This window comes from Acipenser ruthenus, chromosome 21, assembly GCF_902713425.1.
Source record: "Acipenser ruthenus chromosome 21, fAciRut3.2 maternal haplotype, whole genome shotgun sequence".
Classification (NCBI taxonomy): domain Eukaryota; kingdom Metazoa; phylum Chordata; class Actinopteri; order Acipenseriformes; family Acipenseridae; genus Acipenser; species Acipenser ruthenus.
The window spans coordinates 21826213-21842070 of NC_081209.1; the positions used below are offsets into that span (position 1 = coordinate 21826213).

Genomic DNA, 15858 nt, shown 5'->3' on the forward strand with positions numbered 1-15858 from the left:
GGCGGAGCCGCCTCAGGGTCTTCGTCACTCCAAAATGGCCAGTGCCTGGGGTCCTATGATGGGCCTCTAGAACCTCCTGGCGCATCGCCCCCGGGACAACCACCTGCCACCTCACCTCCCCTGTAGCTGGCACCTTCCACTGCCACTGAAGGACTCTGTCATGCAAGGCCAACCCGCTCCACTGAGCCCACAGTCCCCGAGTGGCGGTGGAAAAAGGGGCCACCTCCTCCCAGGGAGGCCTTCGCTGCTCCTCTAGCAATTGTAGTATGGGGCGGAGGTCCGGGTCTCGGTCCTGATGGGCTCTCCAATCCACCCTCTCAGCCGATACTCCCACCCGGCATTGCTCTTCCCCCTGGTGGGACAGCTCTGCTTCCCTCTCCTCCTTTCTGCTGCAATGGGCGCATCCCTCCCGGGCACAGGGACGACGGGACAGCGCGTCCGCATTGGCGTGCTTCTCACCAGCCCGGTGTTGGATCCGGTACTGAAACGCCTGGAGCTGCTCGATACAACGGGCGACCTGTCCCTCCAGCTCCCGGAACGTCAGGAGCCACTGCAGGGCAGCGTGGTCTGTGCGAATGGTGAAGGGGAGCCCGCAGAGATAGTGGCGGAAGTGGCAGACCCCCTCCACCACTGCAAGCAGCTCCCGTCGGGTGACGCAATACCGGCGCTCCGCCTTGCTGAGCGACCAGCTAAAATACGCCACCACATGCTCCCCTTCCGGACCCGGCTGGGATAAGACAGCCCCGATCCCCTCGTTGCTCGCATCCGTGTCCAGCAGGAAGGGAGAACGGACATCCGGGGGAGCCAGCACCGGGGACTGGCACAGTGCATGTTGCAGGGAGGCGAACGCCTCCTGGCACGCCGGGGTCCACTCAAAGGGCTCGTCTTTCCTCAGGAGGCGGTGTCCAGTGTCCACGAGAGCAGTGCACGGGACCCCCTCAATGCGGACGGGGACATGGCAGAAGTCCCCGGCAGTGGTCCTTCCTACCGCTCACGCCGAACGAGTCGAGGAGGGGGAGCTGGACCATGCCCCTGGGAGCGAGAGTGGTCAGCAGAAGAGGCGGTTGGGGCAGCAAACCGGACCTGCTGACGTAGAGCGGTCGGGGTCAGTCCACGAACAAAGGCCTCGACAGCCAGGTCCTCCTGGGTGGCTGGCGGGAACGTTGGGTACCCCCTCCGGGCCAGGTACCGGACATCAGCAGTCAGTACGCCCAGTTTCTCTCCGGGAGCTCTAGTGCGGTTGGCCAGCTGCAGGCGCAACCCGACTGCGGGCTCCACTCTCCCAAAACGGCGTTCGAGAGCTGCGGTTAGCACCTCGTATTGGGCCACCTCGTCTGGGCCCAAGTCCAGCAGAACCTGCAGCGCTTCTCCCTCTAATGCAGCCGCCAACTGTCCTGTTTCTCCGTCGGCCCCCAGTCATTAGTGAGCGCTGCCATCCTGAATTTGACGTGGTACGCCTCCCACGGCGATCTACCGTCATAGCGGCCTACTTTCACTGCCTGCCGGCTCGCCTCTGGCAACATGTTCCCCCCACACCGCATATTCTCTCTCCCGTGATCGGCACAGGGCCCATGTCGGGGCTTAACGTCACGCTCTCTTGTCAGACACACGCTCAGTTCAGCAACCAATGTCCCATAGCTACTACAGCCATTTAGATCGACGGTGGTTAAACAATGTAAAGCCTCTTCTTCTAAACAAGCAATTAAATTACTGGCTTTCTCTCTGTCTGTCCAGTTGTTTACCATTGCCATCATTTCAAACTGCTTTACAAAGTCTCGCCAACCGGCCTTACCGTTGTTCTGCAGACGGCTGTAATAAACCCCCTTGTTGACATTCTGCTGCAGGGCGGGCGTGTCCGATGGTGACGCTGCCTCCTCCTTGACGCGCACTCGCGCTCCTCCTATCTCTGTGGCCGATGACGTCCTTGCGGCGGCCGAAGAATCTCCTTCTCCCTCGATGACGATGGCGCAGTGCCCCTCAGCCTGCGGGGCAGTCTGTCTGTCTCCCAGCTCTGCCATCTTGATCCCTCTTTCCTCTTTCGCCCAAGGGTTCTTGCACCTCCCTCGCTCCATGTTCTCTCCTCCCCATGCAGCGCCCATTCTCGGGTCGCTCCTGACCCTCAGCTCAGCGACCAGCTCCTCCAGTCTGGCTCGCAGCTCGTCTCCTCTCATCTCTCTCGCGTCCGCCATCTTCTCCCTCTTGCTTCTGTTTCACCCCTCGTGGCAGGCGCTGTACAAACACCAATGTAGCGTTTGTGCTATGGGGGTGAGACAGACTCGGGGGAGACCAGATGAGGTTCCACGTACTTTTATTTTTAATTTTTTAATAACACAGCGAAACCCTGTTTGGGCCGGGGTTCACGCCAAAATAACAAATAGCTGTCTCTCTCTCTTTTACACCGCAGACTCACTGGGGGTTCACACACTGCTTCACCGACAAGCACTCTCTCAGCCGGTACTCTGTCCCTCGCAGTCTCTCTCCAGTCAGACATTCACACACGTTCTCCCGCTCGCGGCTCCCCACCCCCCCAGTCCTACTTATAGCCTCTGGGGGAACCGCCCACTGCACGCAGACACACACTAACGGCGTGCCCCGTATCCTCACAATACACGGAACCTTAACAGGACGTAACAAACAAGACAAACATAACGTCCAGGATGCTGCCATCGCCAGGGTCGTTACAGTATGGAGGGAACAGACATTCCAGACTGCGGAGAAAACCGGGGTAAAACCATTGGCGACGACTAAATTTATATTAAATTCACTGGGCGTGAGCTGGGGGGGGGGAAGGATAAGGCAGAAGAAGTAGCAAGGAGCAGTTAGTAGGACAGAATGTGGTCACCGACTGGGGCCGACGCTGCCGACATCACAGGGGCGGAGGAACCGGCAACCGGAAACAGGATAGAAAAGAGGTTACCGACTGGGGCCGACGCTGTCGACATCCCAGGGGCGGAGGACCCGGCAACCGGAAACAGGATAGAAAAGAGGTCACCGACTGGGGCCGACGCTGTCGACATCCCAGGGGCGGAGGACCCGGCAACCTGAAAACACATATGAGGGTTATGACTTGAAAAGCCGCCCCTCGGGAGGAGATGAGAGAGGTACCCAGCATCTGAGGCTTCTGTAAGGGGCGCTCGTAAAACCCCTGATTGGCCGAGACATCACGCTGCCTGGGACCTGAAAATAAGGACAAAGCATTGAGGTTAGTATAGGACTCGGCACGAGTGACCACGTCCTGAAGAGAGGCAGAATAGAAGAGAGCCTCGAGTGAGATGAGCGCAGGAGCTGCGACAGGACAGAGTTTGGCCGGGGGTCCGCTCTGACTCACGTGGTGAGAACCTATGAAGGTAAGGGAGGTGGCTGCCTAGCCCTGAGGTCGGGGAAGTGAGCCTCACTTGCCCCCCAGAGATGACCGATGTGAAGGCATGTAGAAGGTGGAGGAGGGGAGGAGGAGGAAAAACGAAACACTAGACAGAAAAGGTGCAGGTGATCAGGTCTTAAATAGTAAATAGAAACTAATTAACTGGAGATTAGAAAATTGAAAGATTAGAGATTAGCCGCCCCCCTCCAGCTCCACGCCCCCCGAACCTCGCAAGCTAACATAAAAAAAAAAACACAACTTTGTTAAACTTCTCAAAAATGTGTACTTCCTAAAAACAAGCAACAAGATCAAAGTAAAGACCAACTCCATTAGGTGAAGAAAAACAAGTCGTGTAGTTTACAACACTGGGAGCAGGGCACCAGCTAACTTTAAATGTGTAAACAAACGGATATAGCAAGTGCTAAAAAGGAAGCCTAACTTTAGTAACATTGAAATTAGAACGCTAATTTAGCTTTATGTTGAATATAAAGACAAATGCTAAGCAGAACACCACAATCATTGAAAAAACAACAGCGTAGAAGTAGTTTTTTTTTTTTGTGTGTGTTTTTTTTTAACTCTGTGGACTGCAGTACAATGTAAAACATCTACTGTTGACTTTCTGTGGATGGAGTAACGTCAACATTTGCACTGACCATTAAAAGTACAACCAGGTATGTTCTTTGTTTTGAATTATTTACAGGTTATTGAATAAACCAAGTAACTTGAGCAAAGAAATCTCTTCATGGAGATTGTTTGTACACTTAGTGAAAACAATTTAAAAAGATTTAAAAGTCAAGTTCAGCTATGCCTAAACGTTGTGTTGCGGCAGGTTGTTCTAATATAGCCACTGACGGATAAGCCTCTTCAAATTGCCACCAGGCGAGGAACTTCGGGCTGAATGGGTTAGGCAAGTAAGGCGAACTCTATCATTTTATAATTATTATTATTATTGTTATGTATTTCTTAGCAGACACAATGTTTTGACAATCACACAGCTCTGATAACATCATTTTTAATTAATGTGTAACGCAAACGGAAACTTAAACATGGTATTTAAAAGAAAAGTCTCAGCACGTCCTGCACATCGAGTCCGACCTGATCAACTACTGACAGGAAAAGTACAAGCTCTACGCCCATGCAAATATGGACCAGCACACCCAAACGCACTGCTGTGTGCAAACTTCAAAGAAAGCGAGTAAGTTGTGTTTGTTTACTTTTGTGTACGTATCCTGTAGAAGAATTAAGCCGTCTGTGCCATAACATTCATTAACTCTAGGGCAGTGGACCTCAAAGTCGTGCCCGCGGCAGCTGTACTCATATATGGGTCATTCCACGAATAGAGGACATTTTGTGTCCCTCTAACATATTTTTGAAAAGTTTTGAATTAACATTAATCTAAACTTATCTGCTGTTTATATGTGTGATTATCTAATAATAAAGCACAATGTCAGTCATCCAAGTTTTTTTTTTTAAGTATTAAAAACACTTTTATGTCTAAGATCAGCATTCTGCCATGTCCCCAATAATGATCTTTCAGCTTCTATTGAGCATATAACCCATAAAATCCAAACATGTTCTCAAAATCTCACCAATATTATAAAGTCCACATTGTCTTCTTACTGTTCAGATACATATCTTTTTATATTAATTAATCTGTAATAAAAAAAAATACAATTTATTCATGTCCCTCAATCCACTGTCAACCCTGTTACTATGATGAAACTCCCCTATAAAAAAATGGTACTGTTCCTCATGTGATTTCAGAGTAACAGGGTTGACATAAATACATGTAAATGCAAATTACACAAAATAATTTGCATTTACATGTATTTATCTGGCCAGCTCGAGAGGGTATGATATGGTACATGTTTGATGACATCATTCGCTTAATTCCACCTCCCCTGCCGGTCACTGCGCGCCATGTCGAAATTCAGAGAGACATATGGTCTGAGCTTGTTGGGTAGATCTTTGTCCAGAGTAGTTCATCTGAATATATTAGGCCATGTGGTGACTTAAAGACTGACTAGTGACTTTATGAGCTTAAAGGTAACTTTATGATTTTGTTTTTATGGTCATTTGCCAAAACTATTAAAACAATGTATAAACTAAGAAATTGAAAGCAACAGGCTAAGTTTTAAGAAAGTTTTTCTAATGCATTTATATATATATATATATATATATATATATATATATATATATATATATATATATATCTCAAATAACAGTTTGAAGTTGTTAAAGAGTTTAATGATTTTTATGAATTAAGTAACAGTTTAAAGTTTTTAAGGGGTTTTAGAGCTTAGAACTTCTGAATATTATGCCTTTGGTGTTTTATGTTTAAGCAATGTTTTTAATAAAAATCTGTTATTTTTTCACTGGATCTCTTGTCCTCCTTGTGTCTGTTACCTTAGGTCCCTGCCTCTAAAAAGTTGAAAATATTAAATTAGAACCAAACTATAAGAGTCATTAAACTAACCTATTTTGTCCCTGTCAACCCTGTTACTGTTGTCAACACTGTTACCAAAGTGTCAACCCTGTTACTTGTAAATATTTTATTGAAATTGTAGGATTTGACAAATAATAACACTTGTACTTGTTTGTATTTTTTAATAGAGTAGAGAGCAATGATCCAACCTGAAAATTGGGGTGTAATTCTCCTGCCATTTATAACTTTTTAAAGAAAATGTGAGTGCTTTGACGTGCAAAATTTAATTCTATGGCTTAATCATTAGAAATTTTTTTTAATTTTTTTTTTTAAATATTCATATTTTGGAAATAAACTTAGTGTAACAAGGGACAGTTTATGTATAACAAAATGCTGGACTTATCATAAATATGTACTGAAATCAATTTCAAACTATTATGTAAATGTTTGTAACAGGGTTGACATTACATATAGAACATGAATAGATAAATTGCTCTTAATTAAGAGAATTTAACATCCTGAGATGGCACGATACCTTTTTCTGAAAGTTTAACATGTCCTTTTTCTGACAGAATGTTAAAAAGTTGGAAAATAATGTAAAAGAAAATCAAAAATCTAAAATGTCCTCTATTCTAATGACCTCTATATATATATATATATATACACACACACACACACACAGTGGCTCTCAAAGGTATTCACCCCCCTTGGACTTTTCCACATTTTATTGTGTTACAACATGGAATCAAAATGGATTTAATTAGTGAGTTAATGAGTTTTTGCCACTGATCAACACAAAAAGTCCATAATGTCAAGTATAAGTAAAGTAATACAAGTCAGTTTGCCCTGAAATTATTCTAAGTGGATTGCTTGATTCTTACAAGCAGAGTTAGTATAGGAATGATTTTGTCCCAGTGGTTTTGATCTCTATATGCGTTTGATTCTTAAAGCATTAATTCTTATAAACTGTGTTATTTTGTATTTTGTGAATTGTTTCTCCCATCCAACCTTTAGGATTGCAAGGGTATCACTGTGTGGTTGTGGCGTGACAAAGTCTTTGACTGGTGGTGCAGCTGACACCACCCAAGAGAGATGAGAAAACAGCACTACTGCAATCACAGGAAACACGATTGAACAGATTATACACGTACATATTGTACTACTGAAAAGATCATTTATTTGCATACTGTGGCAGAGCGGAGGCTCTGCACGTGTGTGTGTGTGTGTTTGGTGACAGGTGGCCATCTTGGCTCTGGAGTGAAGGGATAGCCTGGGGCCAAGATGGCCACTTTTGCACGGCCTGAACAGTAGAAGCAATACCGAGACAGTTTCCAGCTGGGTCAGTAGGGGGCGCTATCCCACCCTGACACCATGTTGCGTAGCTGCCGGATCAAGGCTGGCCCTTGAATTAGTTGATCCAAACATGGAAACTGCAGTTCAACGCTTCCTTGTGCACTTTTATTATTCCAAAACAAACACAAGTACAAACAGGGTTTTAAACAAAAGCACTTGAAACACTACAAAACAGCGTCCAAGCTACAGCTATCCGGGGAACTCTTTCTCTCTCTCTGTTTGGCCGCCAGCCACCAAACACACGCGCACATGTAGACGTGCAGAGCATCTACTCTGTAACACACATCCATACATACATTCACAAGGTTTGGGCTTTTTCAAATTCTAGTGCAATCTTCAGGGCAGTGCTGTTGAGGCCAGCTGATTGCATGTTGCATATTATGGTGACCACCACTCCTCTTGGTGGGGACCCCCAGGTGGAAACTGCTGCCCTCTCGCTGCATTCAGGGAGCACAAGCAGTACACTTCTGGCTCCCACAGCACCCCTATGTGTGAGACGTAGTGGCGCAGGCTCCGGCACTGTCCACACTGTTGCTTCTTCTCTACCACCGCCCAGCCCATGCCGTATTTGCCATCCTGTGGACAAGAAGCCACCTCCAGCCCACTTGTATGAGTTGTCGACATAAGGGCAGTTTACTAGATGGCCTCTTTTATTAAAAGCATAAAACCTGAAAGAATAAAAAAAACCCTTTTCTTACATATCTTTCAGAATATGGCTTTGTTTATAACTTATAAACAGTGGCAGATCTTAATACACCGCCATTCAAATTCAAATAAAAAATACTCCCTGAATTTTGATGTGTTGTGTTGTAAAGAAGCTCACTTGTACTGTGAGAGGTGTTTAAAGTGTTTTTCTAATGAGTTCAGTGGCATTGTTATTAAGATCACGGTTTAGATCAATTGAGTAGACCCTGAATTCTGTAAGCATCTTTTGCTGCATCCAAAAAGTTAGTGTAAACTTAGTGCTCAAGAAAGGTATGCGCCAAAATTGAAATTGAATTCAAAGATAGGTTGTTTCTTGATGAAACAGTTAAAATCCTATTTCAGATATTGTGTTAGTTTGGGTGTTGTTTTCTTTGTCCCTTGTGTAAATGTCATCAGGAGATTACAGTACATTATCAGCATTTACCTTGATCTGTTATATATAATGGGGTCATTTTTATCCGGCACTGTGTTCAACATTCCCAGTTCCCGGAACAGCTTCATCATGTGATCCAGGAATTTCTGTCCCGAAGCTCTCTCCACTACAGTGCTAAGAAGGGTGAAGGCATGGGTAGAGTATAAGAATTGACTTCCTTAAAAACCAAAAGCACACTTTGCTTCAGCTCTTATTATAACAATGCTTTTTTTTGTATACAGTTAGCTTGACACAAATTCTTCATGTACAATGCATTTGTATATAAATAAATACATTTTGGGAGTAGTATGTAGATTTATAAATGTGCCAAACTGGTATTTTTCTTGGACCAGTAGACTTGCTAGTTCAAACCAGTTGGGATTTGATAATACTCATTTCAATCTGTAACATGCTAAAAATGTCTGTCTAGTCTGTGTTGTGCGAATTTTGCCTACAAGTGATGGCCAAAAATTAAATATTTATTATGGAAGTTATTTATGCAAAGTTTTTATTTTTTGTATGTAGGCTGATTTGTGCATTTTTAATGGTCATTTTTGTGTCCATTTTTAAATGTAAGCACATTAATGTGAGTACAAAATTCCATTGATACACATGGAAAACTTTAAGAATGCGGTAATACACAAGTGAATTCCTACAAGCATACCCTATGATAGTAAAAAGGTGAAACAACTCCCATATTAAATATTTCATTTTTGGCCACCACTTGTAGGCAAAATTCCCATCTAATAGCTACAGAACCCAGACATAATAGACAATAATAGCCACACGTATTTTAAAACAAACGTACTAAGTAAATATCCAAAATGAAGACAAGGCAGGTGTAATTTCAGCTAACCTGGTTTAAAGATCAGAGGATCATTTTTGAACAGATTCAGGGCCTGGATTACATTTTCAAACTTGACTTTCAGGTAGTATTCCTCCTGCTCAAACTCCTTTTTCTTTGCAGGGTTTTTTGCGTTGCTGCATTCATGTCTTCTGGTTTGGCTATACTGCTTTGCCTCATCCCAGGCTGTTTATCCTTCTCCTCATCCTCAACTTCTTTCTCTTCAGAAACTGTAGTCCCAGTTTTCTTATCCCCCTCTAAGACTCTGTTGAGTTTTTCCTTTTCATCTTTCACTTTCTTAGGATCCTTCTCATAGTGGCGGATTCCACTTAAATGCGACACCAACATTTTCGTTGTTATTGTCACCTGACATGTAGAAACAACAAAGACAATGTGCTGATTTGGGTAATTAAACAAGTAAAATATTACTGTTGTAACAGTTTTTTTTTTTAAGTTTGTTTTTATTTAACTACTTATTTAAGATGCAATATTAAAAGTTAAGGGACATTAGTATTATGATGATTTCATTATTGTGTTGCATTCATAATTTAGAATTTAGTTGTTAGTAACCTTTTTTTTCTTTTTTGGAAAAACTTATACACGTGCTAGCACAACACCTGCACTATAGTGACACCTGTTGGTAGGAAAGGAAAAAACATCTCACAGGAAGACTACTGTACCTGCATCCCTACAGATACCAGACATGACACTGCCTATAATGGGAAACTCAGACACCACTCCAGAAGCTTAAATATAAAATACTTTATAATGCATAGATACTTTATAAATAGCTGGTTACAACTCAAGATTTAAATATGTTCTTTGTGGATAACACATTTTTTTGTCATCTCAAAGTTAGGCCATTGAACCAATGTAAAAACCAGGTTGCCTACTCAAATTTCATGCACGATGCTACATAAACGAGCAGTACACGCGCATTAAAAGATCTGTGAATTGCATATTGTCAAATATTAGTTGACATAAATATTTAAGCCAGCTATGGTCCAAAGAAAGACTTTGAGCAAAGAGCTCAAATATAATTTTGCATTGTTCTTTGTTGACCAAAATGAACTTACAGGTTCACCTTCGTACTCTTTCTCAGGAAATTCTGGCAGATATTTCTGCACTGGGGCATCAAGTTCCAGCTTGCCTTCCTCCCACAGCTTGGCAACAGCAGCCATGGTGAGCGACTTGCTGATACTGGCGATTCCCTTCACTGTCTCCGGTTTACATGGCACCCGGTTCTCCACATCAGCATAGCCTAGTCCTGAATGAAAGAACACACTGACTTGATACAGCATGTAATAAGAACCGTCTCAGAACTATCAGGTGCCATTGTTTGTAGCAGGCAAACAGGTGATAATAGTTTTTATAATTTTTTCGCCTTACAGGTGTTGGACAAAATAACAAGATGCCTCCATGAGCAGTCAGGATGACACTGATTTAACAAATCTGCAAGGTGAACCCGTTATGTTGAACATGTGGCTATATGTGTGTAAACATAATGTTTGTGTACATAGGAAATACCAAGCATGGCAGAAATGTGTGTACTGTATATGTTCATTGGACCAAGTTAGAAGAAAGGTGATTATCTAACTGTAGAATGGCCCATGTATATGATAACAATAAAAGCACAGGGTATTGACAGACTCAGCCTGCTTATTCATGACAGCAAGGCACATATTTAAACCGGTTCCTTCTGAAAAAATACTAATTTGTGTGATCATGGATTTGCCCTTGATCAGCCAGTTGTAATATATGACAGAATGATGGGGATCAGCCTATTTACACCAAGAATGTGCTACATGTGGCAGGTGTTTCAAACTTCCCCTGTCCTGTATGGTATGTTAAAGACTCATTTTTAACCTCCAGCATCCTTTGGTTTGGTCGCTATGGCAACATTGGCTTGCCCACACTACAGTACCACAGGTTTGTGGATTTTATCGAAAATATAACAATATAAAAGGCATCAGGTAGTAACACAGGTTTAACTTGGGAAGACTAATCTGTACTGACCTTCAGTCCATACCTGCTTTCCATCCACAGAGACCCCAACAACTATCCCTGGAGCTCCTACTTCATCCTACACACAGGAGCATTGAAAGAAGAGCAGTCAGATACTCTTCCATCCATTCGTGGTACTGAAGGTGCCTTGCTTCAAGAGCGGGAGACTTTAAGAACATAATGCGACCATCCCCCATTCTTGTACTGACAATGATTGGTTTGATTGGTACTCAGGGAATCATAGAATACAGCTGTGCACAAAATGTTAAAGACAATAACTCAGCATACTGTCTCTATAGTATACCCAAGAAACTAAAACAAGTCAAATGATCTCATTGTCAAGTTCACCAACATATTTAGCTTGCAGTGACTTGCTCCACTGTAGCAGATCAGGACATATTGAAATGAAATGCTTACCTGATACATTTGAACCACCTAAATCAGAATCACATAAGTAGTTTAACACAAAGGCTGTGGGCCTGCTGCCAATTAAAGCATACCACCAGAGGTATGGAGTTAGGGTGGCTGATATTGTGTTTGGCACTAAAGGTTACTCAGACAAATACACAGGCTTGTTAATGTATTTCCAAGTCTTTACAGCTGCAGTACTGGACCCTGCACTGTCTCATGCAACTGTGCATTAGTTGACCACAAAGTCCAAACTGTACAGGTCTCCGTCTGCCACCGACCCCTTTGCTATTCTTTAAAGAGAACAGCAATACCAAGGTCGTCTGAATCCGCTTCGACACAGGAACAGCAGCAAAGCATGTACGTAGTTAACGTTACATTGATATCATATGCTCACAATTTTCTAATTTATTTTAGGTCTGCTGCTGGCATCATAACGCTCATTTTTTGTAGACCTAGAAAAAAAAATCTTTATTTAAATGTAGGTCTATACGTTGGTGACAAAATATCACGTCACTGTTGCACCACTATAGTTTCCAGTCCTGTTAAAAGAATTTGTGAGGCAAGCATACACTACCAACCCGATACCAATTTAGGCTCACCTGTATTAACATTAATAACAGACTCCACAACATTTGCTCAATACCTTTATCCTTTGAAGTAAATCGATGCTGACACCTATCGCGTCTGCATATCTGCTTTTATCTTTTGTTCCTTCATCGGCAGCACCAACTTCTTGACATTTCGATTTGTTAACAACAAACACAATCTCTTTCAGTCCAAAAACGATCGTCAGTCCTACACCGAATCCGAAAAACCAAACTCTGGGCCGCCTGAATACATTGTAAAGGGAATGAGAGTCATGGTACCGGAATGTCCGACTTTGGTTTGGCACAGGAGATCCACCAGGCAGTCCCTGATTATTGATGTTGTTGTTATTATCGTGACGAGTTTGTTTTCTCGCTTCTGCTGTCCAGTAGGAAAGGCAATTTTCCTAAATATCTCTGCCTTGCAAATGACAGACGTTTAAACGCATCGTAAAATAACCGTGACATCTTAGACAAATATTAAATATATATATACAATATCTTTAAAATAAATCCTGATAGATACCAACTAGAGCTTTACTCTGTACCAAAACTACACAAGCCGTAATAATCAATCCACGATTCAGACATCACATGTTGAATGTAGAAGTTAGGATGTTTAAACATTACCGGTGTGGTACAGTACATCGTCATAATGTGGTACGCGTAACCATTTAACGCCAGAAAACGGTACGCTGTTAATGTTGTGATTGACTACTGCACAAATCACTACGAACATTCATACAGTAAAAACATATGTAAAAATAAAATACTTATTTAGCCTAAATTTAATCTAAATTTAAACCTGTAATCTATAATTGAAATGTTTTCAAGGTAAGGAATAATATTAAAACAAACTGAAACTACGATTAAACTGATTAAACGGATTAAAGGTTTATGTGTTAAACACAAAATAACAACCTGCCTTCAGGGCTGGGTGTAAGAAAAAATATTCCTTAAAACAGCTGTTTTAACAAAGCATGGGCCTTGACTCACTGGATAATCCTTTATACAGAAACCAATATAAATGCATATCAACTAAAATAATTGAGAATGGCTAACACAATTATGAAGTATTCGTGGAAACCGTGTATTGGTCTTTCTCCAAATAATCCCACAAATGTTCAGTGAATTTGAGGTCTGTACTGTGTGATTGGTTTGCATTTTGTACTCTTTTTCTATTCTATTTTCCTTTAAAAAAAAATGCAGTAATTATTATCAGGCACTAGAGGGACACTTAAACCCGCAGACTGTTCTGTACTTTATGTTACTGAGAAAATGTATTACAAAAAAAATATTGAATGCTAGGTGGAAAAGATCCTGTAGGTGTCGCTCTTGCACAACAATTACCTTTTATGATGAGTCAAACCATATAACTAAAATCAGTCTCTTGCCAGATTTCATTGAGAGAAAGAAATTTATCACATAGACCCATTATGTATTTTTTCTTAGACACCTGACCCCTTTTGTTAGTATATTGGTTTGGTGAACCTGTAAAAGCAGGTCCAGCATTGCCAGACATTGTGGATTGTGATATCATACTGAACATGTGTCCTGTGGTCAAAACATTCCACAACAGTAAAAAGCCCAGGTCTGTTGCATACTGTATATTTGACATCTCTTGAAACAGAAAATCAAAGAAGGGATGCATTTCATTGGACCAAGCTGAAATAAGAACATAACATAAGAAAGTTTACAAACGAGAGGAGGCCATTCAGCCCATCTTGCGCGTTTGGTTGTTAGTAGCTTATTGATCCCAGAATCTCATCAAGCAGCTTCTTGAAGGATCCCAGGGTGTCAGCTTCAACAACATTACTGGGGAGTCGGACTGCTATTGAGAATAATAAATGCATACTGATAGATTGTTCTCAATGTGCTGCTGCTGGTGTTAATAACACTCCCGTGTTCTAGCAGATAGACCGCAGCATGCATCGCTGAGGAATGCGACAAGTTCAAACACGCTGCTAAGCATGGAGGAATCTCTAGACTGAGCAGCACAGCATTAAACACTCCAGTCCATGTGGTAACTATCACCAATTTAGAATTCACTCATAGCCATGTGAAGAACCTACTCTGTATGCTGGCAGTAATTACACCACAAGCTGTACAGCATATGATCAAAGAAAAGATGCATAAATGCAAAGTATGATATTGAAACTAGTCAGACATGTAGTCTAATACATTTTGATACCAGTACCAGTAAAGTGTCCAAAGTGATTTGTTTAAACAAGGTTTAAAACCAGTTTAGTGTTGTGGCACTTTGCTTTGTTTAGAGCATTTTCTAATATGCAAGCACCAGACCTCCACAATTTGGCATTCAAATGTAGTTGTTTCCTGAGGCAGTTCTTTTGGCTGCACTGATGCAGAGTGCATGTACCTTAATTGAGACATCACAGTTCCACCTTTGTATACCTATCAGGTGCAAATGCATTTTCACATGACCCTTTGTTTCACAGATGTATTTAGCATTACAGCTATGGCTTGGGATTGTGTACATGTGAGAAAGCTCTTGCGTATTTTAAGCTTTAAAGCTTCAATGAACCAAAAGTATGCCCCTTTATATGGAAACAAGCAGACTGACTTACGATGTTGGGGTTATCACAGCATATACCCATTCTGTACTATATCACAGGGTATATCATCTTGAAATCCCTATAAAAGTAAGTAGACCAGTCCATTTGACTGTGCTATAATAATAATAAGTTACAGATACTGTTCAAAATGGTCAATTCTTCCTGTGCCATTTGAATCACCCTGTGTGTACCTTGCAGGGATGGGAGGGTATGGATAAAATATCCAAGGTCCATTGTACCTTACTAACAATATTTTTAAAATGACATGAGGGCACAATACCTGACATATTTAAGTAATTAAAAACTTTGTAAACGTACCCCTTCTTTGCTGCCCCCAATGGGTTTTAAAAGACAATGTCCCACTGCTAGATTGCCTTCTGGGAAGCAATAAAAACACCACTGGACTGGTTTATATCCCAGTTGCCTGGGGTTACAAGGACCTTTGACCCTTGACATTCACTTTCCAAGAAACACATTCCTGCCTCTTTTTATATGGAGGCAATGCAAGAATGAAAATACAGTGTCATTAATATTTTAGACGAATCTCTTGTTTCTGATTAGCAATATTTGTTTCAAGTTTTCTTGCACAATACTTGGTAACTTGTTTGAAACAGCAGGTCTTTTTTACTTGCATAACAGGACTGTCAGAAACTATCAAGGGGGATTGCTTCAGAATATATGTTTGCATTCAAAAGCACTTCCCATTAAGTGATAATAATCACACTGTAATTGTATATTAATTACATTGCAAATAAACAACTATAAACTATGAAAGCTTGCTGTGCCGGTCCTGTGGATAAACAAAAGACGATTCTCAGTTTCCTGCATTCAAATTCTCACCAAAAAACGAATTCCTGTTGACCTCTGTGCCCTGGAAAACTTTAATTCCAAGAACATTGATTTCCTAACCCTTGCACCCTAGGGATCAGTCCTGTGAGAAAAGAAACATGCTGCAAAAGACTGTCTGACAAGCTAAACAGACTGTTAAGCGACTGTTCCTAGAGATATTGAAAGGCTGAGTAATTTAAAGAGTAAATGCTTAGTGTCAAGAAGGATACAGAGATCACACATAACAATGATTTATCATCTACAACTCAAAGGTTCCTCGGTTCCCAAGATATATCTGGGCAAATAATGGAAAAACCTGCCATATGTAGCACATGTCTGTGTAGATACGCTCTCCCTC

At 42.0% G+C, this 15858-nt stretch overlaps 1 pseudogene; it reads right to left on the reverse strand.

The window, feature by feature from the left end:
• Positions 1-6479: 6479 nt before the first annotated feature.
• LOC117964333 (serine beta-lactamase-like protein LACTB, mitochondrial) lies at positions 6480-12747 on the reverse strand (annotated as a pseudogene).
• Positions 12748-15858: the final 3111 nt, after the last annotated feature.